Below are 13,579 nucleotides of genomic sequence, written 5' to 3'. Positions count from 1 at the left end.
ATAAATGAATGTGAATTACACAGAATAAATGATACCTTCTGTCTATATTAGCTGAGTGTGTGTATCTCTGTAAATCAATATGAGATAATATTCTTCCTGCTCATGCTGCACTCATTTTTTTGGAGGTGGAGAATACTAAAGGCATCTAGTAGAGTCAATATAAGCTGTGTGAGCCTTTCCATCACTTCCAAATCAGGATGGGAGTTCAGAATTACCAAATAAATTCAATATTCTCAGTGCTAGTAACTGTTACTTTGAATTAGTCCTCTGAAGATCCTGAAATGCTATTCAGGGACTAAGTTAGTTTTATTTTCTCCTGGAGATGCATATTCTTTAAAAATCTAAGAAGACTTGCACATTATTCGGGACTTAAAAGAGGAACTATACAGGCAAAGAAGTAAGATAAACACAGACTCTCTGAATGCTGTACGAGCAAAGACATTTTGTGTATAACCAAATGGCATCTGCATGGTTGAATGTCACACATGATGAATGTCACAGATTCTTTTGTCCCTTTCAAATTACTGGTAGACAGGGCAAAGGGCTTGGAAGTTATGCACAGCCCTGGTGGAACTCTCTTGCCTTATTCCTGATTTATTTTGCCCTTTTAATCCTGCTTCCAAGTTCATCATTCTTCCTTTATTTCATACAGGATATTTTTTTAGTCACACAAATCTCCTTGACTAATACGGTTGGTTATTTTTAATGAACAGATAATAAAGAACTCTTGAGGAAAATTACTGTTAACAACACACTTCTGGAAGGGAGCGTATCGCATAGTGAAGGGACCATTCTTAAATGAGAAAAATCATTGAGCGGTGGTGGGGAAAGGCTGAATTAGGTTTTTATCTACCTACCTATCTAGCTCAAATATAAGTGACCCTTGTACAAGAAAGCTGGCAGCAGTTGATGCTATGTTAAGGCTGCGACACAAAGCTGTATGAAATCAGTAGCTGTAAAACTGCAGATGCCCAGGCTGCCTGACTCTCTGGATTACCCAGTTAAGAACTATATCAACTGACTGCAAGATCGGACTTCTTATTTGAATAAGGAATAGTCAACCTGCGTCAGCTCATGTGAGCTTAGTGCAGCAATGGGTGCCATTACGAGAAGTTGTGAACTCAGCACTTTTTTGGGGTGTGCTTGTGCCATGCTCTGTGCTGCCTGGAGTAAGGCAGCTGCCTGTAGGTAAACCAGCTGGATTAGCTAACAGGGTGTCTACCTTTCTCACATACATAGCAGTCACTTCTCATAACTTCTTGGTTCTCGTGACTGTTGTGTTAGGCCGTAGGTAGTTCATGTCTCCCTTCAATGCGAAAGCGCACCAAGTAAGAAATTCTATTTAATTACATAATCTGCTAAAACAAGAAATCAGTAAATTAATGAACTTGAAGCCTAAATTTACTCTCGGCTGGTCCCGTTCTTAGTGAGGTAAATGTCTACGTAGGTGTCCAAATCAGGGCGACCTATGTCAAGAAATAGTGGCCTGGTTTCTTAATAGCAACATGCTACAATAAGGAAAGTAAAACACAGAAAGAATCCTCTTGATACAGACCTGTCTGAAGCAGAAGCAAGTGGGGTATCTTGTCCCTGGGCAACTAGTGTGTTAGATGGTTACCAAATATCGTTGCAATGTTTTGAAACTCAAATGTTTCTGTGCATGTATCCTTATTTGCGTTTTCTGTTTGAGGAGAACAGTAATTAAGTGAAGAAAGGCACATTTTAATAAATAGTTTTTCATAAAATTACTGTTCACCTATTCTACTTTCTTAGCTGTAAATGCTAATAAGACAATAAGAGTAGTGCTCTAATAATGAATATGAGAGCAATTTAATCTAATATTCCTACCGTGTGGTATAAAATTGAGTTCTTGCTATGTGCAGTACTTCAGATGCATATAGAACTGATTGGATTTATAGATATTAAACTCAGATTTAGCTGAAATTTCTCAAATGAGAATTTAGCTAACCTTTCCTAAGTGGAAAAAATGTAAGCAGCCTGACGCTTTGTCTAACTATGCCCACCAAATAGTTCCCATTTAGATATGCCTGAAATACATATAGGTCAAACTTAGAATAGCAGAAATGACTGAAAATGAAATAACTCTCTTAAGATGGGCAAAACAATAAACAGAGAAAAACAGAGAAAAACTCCAGCAGCACTGCTTGGATAGTAGTCCTTTAGTAGCTCTGCTATTAAGTTATCCATTTGACTCTAGCCAAATATCCTTTCATTTCGCTGTCTCTACTCTCTTTTTTTTGTTGTTGTTTTCTTTTACAATCTACCAAAGTTCAAGTTATCATATTGAACAAATACAGTAAATAAAGTACTCTAGGAGTCTCTGGAGTTGTCTTTCTCAGAAGTTGACAGCTACAATAGACTTAGTTTCTCTGAAGACAAAAAGCAACTGTTCTGCTTTTGTGGAAGCAAGTATTATCTCCAGAAAACTCTTCTTAAATGTACATGGGCCCTTCTCTCTGTCCCCAAAATGTACAATGGCTGCATTTTACAAAAAAGATAACTTCTTTCCGAACTCTGACTAGAGATAGCCTGTCACCCACCTGACCACAGGCATTTGGATATGTCCCGTGTGTGGGCTGAGGGCTGGGAGAGTACATGCTGCTACCTCACTGCACCTGAAACCTGCCCCCCGTGCCCCAGCTGGGCTGGGTCAGAGTGGTAGAGTTAGGTGGCTTGGGCTCAGCAGGGACATTTAGGCACTTTTAAAGTGCATGAAAAATATTTGCTTGCAAAGCGGGAAAGCTCCTGCAGTTAAGCAGTGGGTCGAGGGGAGTGTTTGAACTCCCATCTTTCTCAGGCACCAGCATTAGGTGGCTCCTTCCCCTGAAGTCAAGGGTGAGGAAAAATGTTGGGAGGTAGGTGTCTAGTTAAGCTCTTTTTCAAGAAGTAGCTGCCTGAGAAGTGATGGTAATAGTTACCTGGGAAACGTGGGCTTAGTTCTCCCTTGAGGCTTGTGGCAACGTAGACTCGCCTCTCGCACTTTTCCAGAAGTGTCTTTGCTACCAGGCAATAAAGCCAAGAGAAGCACTCTCTACCTCCGCTATTGAAACCAGGTCTCTGCTCATCCTGGGATGCATATTCATGTTTCCAGGCAGACAAGCAAAGACTTGTTAGCCTGTTAGGCCTGCGGCCTAACATCTGGGGCACTTAGCTGGGAGGAGAGGAGTTCTGAGTTGGCCCTTTTAGACTGCTCATGCAATTCACATTTGGTAAATAGTGCTTAAAAAGAAATTTAGCTATTTAGTTACATTGTTTAATTATTTAGAGCAGAAATTATTTAATCCAGGAAGCGTTCATCGCCTCTGGCCGTGATATCAGAGTGGGTCTACAGTAGGATAGGATACCTTGCTCTTAGACAGGGGTGCTTCTACACCTGTATCATATTCTAAGTTTTTATATGACTTTGTGCTATAAAGGTGACAGATAATTTCAAGTTCATTCTGGGTTAGGCACCTACTGAAGTCTGGGCTTCCTGGATTGTTTTTCTGATTTTTAATGAGCCCAAATTCTGCCTAGGCCCTATCTGGTGCCAGAGTTGATCATTTCAACGTGCATTAAGGAGGAATTTAAGTGAGTGATTGGGACCACCTACCTACCATTCAGTCTGCCAACTATTGTATTATATATCCTGTGGTGCTTTGGAGGTTTTCTTGTTGCAGGAAGCTAACGTAGAAAACTTTTTACAGCTGAGGCTGTTCTTTTTTCTGGGTCTGTCTGTGTACAGCCCAGAAAGTTGAGCTCCCAGCTGGCTCTTGAGAAGCTGTGAGGGAGGAACAGGGTCCTTAATGGTGTGATGGCACAGCCTCTCTTGAGCCACTGCAGTCCTCACGCTGCAGGCTGCGACACTGGAGCGGCAGAGGGATCGATCGTGAGGCGAGTCCTTCAGCCTTTTTCTAATTTAGCCTTTTTGGGTCACATTTAACAGTGATAGAATATAATATGATATAATACACTTATATGATGTAATACACTGAAATTCTCATGTAGCCTAGAGTGTGATATGGTAGGGAAATACAGATGCCTTTGGTTGCTTTCCTGTCTTCTTGATATCTGTGTGCAAACATGCATTTTCATCTGTGTACAAACATGCTTTCATAGCAGCTGAGACGAACAAATGCAACAAATGGGGTATAGAGACAGCAGTCGCATCAGCTTCTGTGTGACGACATGCATTTCCTCTCTTACAGTCGTAACGTGGCTCACGCTTCTCTAACTATATTTGGAAATATTGCTGGCTTAAAAAAAGGGTCAGCAACTGATAATGTGGGCACAAGGGAAGAGAATTTGCTGAAGTGAAATACTGCATGAAAAGTCAGGTTTTATCATGGGGAAGCACATGAAGGTTTTTTTTATGATCATTACTTGTGAAACCAGTGACAACTGCATATATATCATATATGTGTGTACAGCTTGTTAGCCTCATGTACTTTTAATTTCTTTGTGATATCGTTGAGAATAAATTGTGGTAGTCTAAGGACAAAGCTGTTTGTTGTACCAAGATAAAGGAAGAAAAGAAAAACTGCAGGTCAGTTTAAAAAGATGCAATTTATGTAAGTTTTCTGTAAAAGAAAGTTATTCCCACTGAACTTAATGATGGAAACATGCCAGGATAATAAATTTGAGTAGGCTTGAATACTTACTGTCTTTATTAAAAACACATAGGAAGTTGTCAGTCCAGCAGGAACTGCTCTTTTAAGCATTACTTTGGAATCAGTCCTTGTACGTACAGAAGGTTGTTGAGATTTCTTAACTCCAGATGAAGAGCAGCTTATTCATCTGCTCTGGGAGCCGAGGAGAGCAATGTGTGGGCCACAAATAGGGAGTTATCAAGAGAAAGACAAGTCTTTTGGAGTAACTCATGCAGTCGTGGGTAAATTTAAATAGATCTCTTACTCTGCAGCAGTGGCAGAACAGTAAAATAGACAGCACCTAGTAGTGTTATCTGTCACAAAAATTTCGCAACTGGCCCATGCCAACCGAGGAGAGAGGCTAGGACGCAAAGTATAGAATTACAAGAGTAATTCTTTTATTCATGCTCATGAGGTGTCCCATTCAAATTGGGGCACCCCAAATGCGGTTTTACACTTGGTTCTTATACCTTTCAAGTGTTCAGGTACAACGTGATTTGACCAATCACTACTTAACACACACGCTACTGTTTTGAAAAGCAACTATAATTCTATGGCGTCATCATCCACCTGCTTCTTTCTTGATCTAAACATCCCTGGAGTTGGTCTTGCTACAGTTACTTATCTATGATGCCAGATAATGGGAGGGTTTCACAGAGGTGTTAGAGGGGCTAGGATGCTGGCGTTATCTCAGTAGTCCAGAGGGATATCCTTTATTCTTCAGGGTGGGGGCTGTCCTTCTCCTCCTTGCAATGAGTTGGGGTCCTTTAGTCATGCTATGCAGTATACAATGTAATATATATATTTTTTTTTCTTTTTCAGAAAGTTCATACAATTTCATACTATAAAGACTAATTGGTACAATAGCTAGGGAATGAGATTTTTCCTAACATATCCCAGTCTCTCCAACTTTTCATTCACAATTTGTGTGTTGTATTATGTTCAGTTTGCTTTTATAGCAGGTTATTGGTAACTCTTCATTGCAGCTTCTCAGATCATAAACGGTTGTAATTGAAAGGCAGTGACTCAGACTTTCACACGCTCAGAGGCTTTCAGACTGGAAGCTGACCTACTTCCAGGAAGAAGCAGTTGGCCAACTAAGCCAAGAAAACTTGTCGGAGGGGAGGGAGGATTTGTTACTAAATGAGGCATTGTTTTTCCATTTTTCTGGGTGTTTTTTTTGTTATGGTTTATAATTTATTTCTACACTAAATGTTATAATCTCTGTTAATTATTAAATAGTTTGAGATATTGTAGCTGATGTGAAGAAAACTTCGGTGTCAAGATAAAAGAAAGTAAAACAAATAGATGAAGCAGTAAAATCAGGACTTACCTTTTCAGGCTTCTGTAAACATGATGAAATATCAACAAAATAATTGAAGTGAGGATTATAAGATACTCTGACTTTTAGTACAAAAAAATCCAGTGTCTTGCCAATCACATTCTTTTCTCCTTTTGATTTCCTGTCAGAGGTTCACGTTGTCTTTATTTAGAAGGTTGTTCTCAATAAGAAATCTGGTTGATTTAAAATAAAAACAGATTAACTCTGATTATAAAACTGTTGTTTCAGTACACGAGCTGAAGATGTCTACTTGCCATTATGAGTCTGTACTGATGAGGTTGTGCATATTGAAGAAAAAAATGTAAAAAAACTGAGGAGCACAGGTAGTGTTTTCCTCGATACTCTCAGTAATGGGGAGAGACTTTGGAAAAAAACAGGCAAGCCCAAGATATCAATACATGGCTCCAGGACTGGTGCCTCCACCAAAACTTTGGGTTTTTAAACCATGGAAGAGTCTTCGAGGCACAAGGTATGCTGGGGCCTGACAGGATCCACCTGTCCCGATGGGGGAAATGCATCTTTGCTCTTAAGCTGGCGGGACAGATTGAGAGGGCTTTAAACTAGAAGATACCATCAGGAGAGCTGAAGGTAAGCCAAGGGTTGGCATGGCATCGCCTGAGGGTGGCAATGCTAGTGGGAACATTTACGCTGCTCCAGGGAGCACTGAGGGCTTAGGAGCGTATCTGAAATGCCTGTACACCAATGCACGCAGTATGAGAAACAAATAGGATGAACTGGAAGCGTTGGTCAGTTCCCAGAGCTACGATGTCATTGGTATTAGTGAGACTTGGTGGAATGAGTCCCATGATTGGAGTGCTGGGATGGAAGGCTACAGGCTGTTCAGGAGGGATAGGCAGGGCAGGCGAGGTGGAGGTGTCACACTCGGTATGTAAGGGAGAGGTTTGACTGTACAGCCCTTACAATTAGGGATGATGTGGTTGAGAGCCTCTGGGTGAGGATTAGGGGGACGGAAAACAAAGCAGATGTCGTTGTGGGTGTCTACTAACGATTGCCTAGCCAGGATGACAGCACTGATGAGTTATTCTGTAGGCAATTAGGAGAAATCTCTGGATCGGTAGCCCTTGTCCTTATGGGAGATTTCAACTTCCCAGTCATCCACTGGGAATACCATACTGCTGTGACGAGCATGTCTTGGAAATTCTTGAAGTTTGTAGTGGATAACTTCTTGTCACAAGTACTCAAGTGAGCCAACTAGGACAGATGCCCTCCTAGACTTGTTGTTTGTGAATAGAGAAGGACTCGTGGGAGATGTGATGGTAGGTGGCTGTCTTGGCCACAGTGATCACGAAATGGCTGAGTTTAAAATTTTCGGTGCAATGAGAAAAAAGGTCAGCAGAGTTGCTACCCTGGACTTCAGGAGAGCAAACTTCAAGCTATTCAGGGAGCTACTTAGCAGTGTCCCCTGAGGGCTTAGGGGTCCACGAGTGCTGGTCAGTTTTTAAGAACCACCTTTTAGAAGCACAGGAGCAGGCAATCCCATTGTGTCGAAAGTCAAGTAAGCGGGGCAGAAGACCAGCTTGGCTGAACAGGGAACTCCTCGTGGAGCTCAAGAGGAAAAAGAAATTGTACGATCTCTGGAAGCAAGGTCACGCTTCGCAGGAAGATTACAGAGCCGTGGTTCGCATATGCAGGGAGAAGAGACGAAAGGCTAAAGCTCAACTAGAGTTGAAACTGGCCGATGTTGTGTCAGATAACAAGAAGGGCTTTTTTAAGTATGTTAATAGCAAGAGGAGGCCCAAGGAAAACATTGGACCGATACTTGTTGAAGATGGTCACCTGACTAATAGGGATGAAGGAAAAAGCGGAGGCATTCAATGCTTCTTTTTTTGCCTCGGTCTTTAATAATACTGATAGAACTTGGGCTGCCCGGTCCCCTGAGTCGGAGGACCACGACTGCGGGAACAGTGACTTTCCATTTGTGGACGCTGAAATTGTAAGGGACCAGCTGTATCCGTTGAATGTTCATAAGTCCATGGGGCCTGATGGGATTCACCCCAGAGTACTGAAGGAGATAGCGAGTGTTACGGCAGGACCCCTCTCGATCACCTACCAAAGGTCTTGGGAGTCTGGGGAGGTCCCTGCTGACTGGAAGCTAGCCAACATTATTCCAATTTATAAGAAGGGTGTGAGGAAACTACCCAGGAAACTAGACCTGTTAGTCTAGCCTCATTTCCTGGAAAACTTATGGAGAAGATCATACTGGGTGCTCTTGAAAGGCATTTAAGGGACAATGCAATCGTCAGGCACAGTCAACATGGGTTCACAAAGGGAAAGTCCTGCCTAACTAATTTGATATCCTTCTACAATAAGGTCACCCGCCTAGTGGATGAAGGGAAGGCAGTGGATGTAGTTTTTTCTGGATTTTAGTAAGGCTTTTGCTACTGTCCCTCACAGCATCCTTCTGGACAAGTTGTCCAACTGTGAGATGAGCAGGTACACGGTGTGCTGGGTGAAGAACTGGCTGAAGGGCAGGGCTCAAAGGGTTGTAGTGAATGGGGCTACATCTGGCTGGCGACCAGTCACCAGCCGTGTTCCTCAGGGCTCAATTCTAGGGCCAGTTCTGTTCAATATTTTGATCAATGATCTGGATGCAGGACTTGAATGCACCCTTAGCAAGTTCGCTGATGATACCAAACTGGGAGGTGCTGTTGACTCTCTTGAGGGACAGGAGGCCTTGCAGAGGGATCTGGACAGATTGGAGCATTGGCCAATCGTTAATGGCATGAAATTTAACAAGACCAAATACCTGGGACAGAGTAATGCCGGACACAAGTATAAATTGGGAGAGGAGTGGCTGGGGAGCAGCCCTGCAGAAAGGGATCTGGGGGTGCAGGTTGGCAGCAGGCTCAACAGGAGTCAGCAGTGTGCCCTGGCAGCCAAGAGGGCAAACCGCATCCTGGGGGTGCATCAAACACAGTATAACCAGCCGGTCAAAAGAGGCGATTATCCCCCTGTATTCAGCGTTGGTGCAGCCTCACCTTGAGTACCGTGTGCAGTTCTGGGCCCCACAATTTAAGAAGGCTGTTAAGGTACTTGAATGTGCCCAGAGGAGGGCAACAAGGCTGGTGAAAGGGCTGGAAGGCATGTCCTATGAGGAGCGGCTAAGGACTTTGGGTTTATCTATTTTGGAGAAAAGGAGGCTGAGGGGTGACCTCATTGCTCTCTACAGCTTCCTGAGGAGGGGAAGTGGAGAGGGAAGTGCTGATCTCTTCTCCCTGGTATCCTGTGACAGGACACGTGGGAAGCTGTGCCAGGGGAGGTTTAGACTGGACATTAGGAAGCATTTCTTTACCGAGAGGGTGGTCAAACACTGGAACAGGCTTCCTAGAGAGGTGGTTGATGCCCCATGCCTGTCAGTGTTTAAGAGCCATTTGGACGTGCTTTAATTTTTGGTCAGCTCTGAAGAGGTCAGGCAGTTGGACTAGATGATCATTGTAGGTCCCTTCCAACTGAACTATTCTAAATATTCTAAATATTCTAAAATATTTTATTCGAGATGCTTCAGTGATCGGCACCCTTTTAATGCATGAGACCCTCTTATTCTGGCACAGGCTTAAAATAGGTTTGAAGCAAACTTAGCATTTTCTCTTTTTTTTGGCTACAAACACTTGAATATCTTGTTCTGAATGCTGTATTTAGATAGATGTACAAAATGGATAAAAGATGTCCTTATAGGGTAAGCACTATATAAGATGGAGGAAAATGGCAAGAAAATGCCTAGTATATTATTCTTCTCTGGACCTCACCAAGCTCAAAGCAAATAAGAAGATTTGTGTGAAGTAGATCTAAAAATCAAAAGCCTGCTAATGATTATAAAAATGTGGAATTTAAAATGGCTGTGATTGAAATATGTTGAAACTGTGGTTCACTTGATAACGTTCATGGTGAGTCAGAGTGTATTTGCCAGCTTTTCTACTTTGATTTTGCAATGCAGTCATGAGCGAGAGGCAAAGACGATCCACAAGAATACCGCAGATGACAGTGTGTCTTCAGAGGCGGGGTTTTCTGGTTGCTTTTTTGCTCTTTTCTTTTTGCTACCCTTGACTGGCGGCCTGGCCAGACAGTGAGGATGATAGAGGTGTTTTTGAGAAGTGAGCAGTGGTCTGGCAGACACTTTCCCCATTAATCCAGGTAGAAATTCTTGCTCTCAAAGAGCAGTGCTCTGATGCTGCAGCAGTGCAAATGATTAAAAAGAATAAAATCAAGCCCCAGTGATAAATGGGAAGGACAGGTGAAACGGTTCAGCGAGGAGACTGGATGGGAGGCCGGGGAGGAAAAAAGAGCATTGCTTCCCTAAGCAGTGATGAGGCCCAGAGGAACCGCAAGGAGCTGAAGCATCCCCGGGCTGGGCCAGGCAGTGCCTTTGCTCCTCGGGCTCAGCCCCTGTCTCGGAGAAAGCAGGACCACAAGAGAGGCCCCAGAAGGTCCAGGGAGGGATGCTGCAGCACCTGCAGGAGGGCAAGTGGAGAGGTGGACAGGCAAGGCATAACCCACCGCACATTGTGTTGACCCCTGTCTGACTTGTCACAGTGCCCTAGGTGAATTTGAACCAGCACGGGGACTTCCCTTCAGGCTGTTGGTTGTTACATCTGTAGTTTTATCCAGTTCTGGAAATTTTTGCCCTGGCTCTAGCATTTAATAAAACCCTCGCCTCGGACACAAGGCAAAAGATCTTCAATGCATTTGCACTGAAGTTGCACTTAGACAGAAGACATTTAGCAAAGTTACAATTTGGCCTAGCGGTGTGATTTGCTAACAACTGTGTAACAGAGTCCAGGCAGTCAAATAGAGTTTTTCTTTAGATGTCACTGGATTTGGAGTCAGACTGTAAATGTTTATCATTCTAGGATACTTTTGGCTCTTCATTCAAAAGCCAGGGTTTATTTGCATGTGCACCATGCAACTTGGAGAGTTCTTCTTCCTCTGTATTTACATGCAGGGTGGCATTGCGGTAGAGCCTCCTGTGGCCTCTGCGAATGGGGCACTGCTAAATTATACTTGATTTCTGACTGAGGATAACGTAATTTAAAAACAATAGGCCCGAAAATAAACCTAGGACGTGACATAAGCAAAATACTTTGATAAAATGTAAGTATATTAGATCACAAAAGAATTACTGGCAAAATCTTTCAATAATCTAATTTTTATATAGTCAATATCTATCTCACCTCCTCTTTTCCCTCTCCCCAAAACCCAGACTTGAACTATGAATATATGTGGTTGTGATTAGTGTCAAAAGTATTGCAAAACTGATATGTCTGTACATATTCTCTTCTTCAGTCTTAAATAACATGACTCAGGAAATATATTTCTCTCTACCGATGTTTCTGAAGGAACTATACTTTTAGCAAAGGATGACTGATTGCTTTCCAGAAGCCAGCTGTGGATAGTGGTTGTTTGAAATAACTAATATATGATTTCCTGTTTTGAGTTTGTGGTCAAAATGTAGTAACTGTGTGAGTTGTATTTCGTCTTCTAGTAACGCTTGTGTTTTCTATTCTATGGGCAAAGACACAAAATTCATTGAAATTTTTTACATGTAGTGAACTTTGCCTGCAAACCTGCGGTTGTGATTTTAATGTTATCACTATGATGTTATTATTGTTATTACTATTATAGCTAAGCTACTGTGATGGGCTGTTTTATGCTGATTTAATCCCTGTTAACCTCTCTTCCAAAGCTGGTTTTGGGACCTGGAAGAGAGTGATAACAACAATGAGCTCGCTCTGCCCATCAAAGCTAGAGAAACACTTCTTAGAATTTAAGCTTAGATTTTTAAGATGCCAAAGATCAGCACATCTCTCCTTAAAGGATCCCTGTTATAAGGGATTATCATAAAGATCGCCACTTTACTATAAAATGACTCATACTAAATAACTGGTGAGGCATATTTTGTGTGTAGAGCAGATAAAACTCATTCTGTCTGGGCACACAGGAAGGGAGGGAAAACGTGAGGGATGTTGTTTAACCCATTGAGCAACTCTGTGAACCTGCCTCACCTGGGAACCTCGGGCAGTAACTGCACGGTGCAACCAGGTTGTGATTTCTTCCATTGCTGCCATTTTTGGAGGATTGTCAGGAGCCCTAAGGTGTTCCTCAGCTGGGCTGTAGCTTATTCCTGGGATCCCACTGTTGTCTCCGTCCTTCCACCTCCAAGCTATGGGAGAAGGAGTTATCTACTCACAGCTCTTAGGGGTCTCTGGCCCTTTTCCTGCAGGTTCTGTAACGGACATTCTCCCAGATGTCCACCTACAGCTCTTGATTAGATAGAAATCAGGTCCTTTATGAATGAGGAGTGGGCCCCCACGCCCTGCAGACTCATAACATTTAGGACCTTGTCCCCAGCCCACGCTACTGGTTCCCCCCAAAACGGCATGGAGTGGCATACCCTTATTCCTAGGCATGCAAGTGCCCAAGGAAAAGCAATTAATACCATGACCACAGCAAAGTGGAGTTTGCGTTAAGTGTCATGGTTTCTTAATGCAGTGATATCTTGCGTGTTTGTATTTCTAAGTTTTCCTGTTTGGACAACTGTTCTGACTGGACTGAAAACAAACGTTTCTGGCACGATAATGAAATGACTCAAAAATGTAGGTTTTCTGATGCAGTAGATAATGTGATTTTTGTTCCAGTGTTTCAAACACTGTGGCAGATAGACACTAGAATACAAACAGTATTCAAACAGTTACAATCGGTGTAATTTTAGTGTACCTCAGCAGGCTGCTGATGTGTTTGCTGTGCCATAAGCTTAATTTATGCCTTAAGGTAAAGGAGGATAACGGACCTCTGAATCATATTTCTTGCCTCCCTTCAGCTAAAACATTCCCATTAGTAATGCTGCAACTTTTAAGCCAAACAGTGAATGAGTCATTAATCTCTGCCCACAATATTATAACATCTGTAAAGAGTGCTAGACAGGCTTTACACATGGAAAAATTACTGGATAGGAAGAATGGTTAAATGAGTGAATATGTCTTCAACTTTTATGTATATAATGTCATGAAAACAAATCTGTGGCAGGAAGTCATACGGTCCTTTGAAAAACTTTCAAATGTGGCTATAAGTACAGAATCCATACAATTAATGGTAATGTATTTCTGAAAGCTTGACCACATTCAAGCTTTCCTTGATGTTATGCTGTGCAAGAACACTTATTTCTACAATAGCTTTCTATTGACAGGCAGATGGATTTGGTTTTAGGTACCGAGATTCCTTTATATTCATCTTATATCACTGAAAAGCAAACAAACTACACAGGAGGTTCACTAGACTCTTTTAAATTTATTTTTTAAAAACAATAAAACACATGAAATAATTTTAAAGGAAAAAGAAAATGCTGTGCAGAATGTTGTGATTTCTCTTTCTTAAAAAAAGATGGAAATTCCCTCTTATTCCTGTTAAGTGGTATAATTAACAACAGTACATTCTGATTCTCTTGCTCTGCCTCCCCCCCCCCCCCCCATAGGATCATCATTTATGCAATAGTTAATCCAAGAAATTAAAACAATTAGACTATGTGGAATTCATTAGATTAGAGTGTCCCTAACTCCGGCCTCTCTGTGCCAAG

This window comes from Aptenodytes patagonicus, chromosome W (assembly GCF_965638725.1).
Source record: "Aptenodytes patagonicus chromosome W, bAptPat1.pri.cur, whole genome shotgun sequence".
NCBI classification, from domain to species: Eukaryota; Metazoa; Chordata; class Aves; order Sphenisciformes; family Spheniscidae; genus Aptenodytes; species Aptenodytes patagonicus.
Note: the sequence above shows the minus strand (reverse complement) of the source record.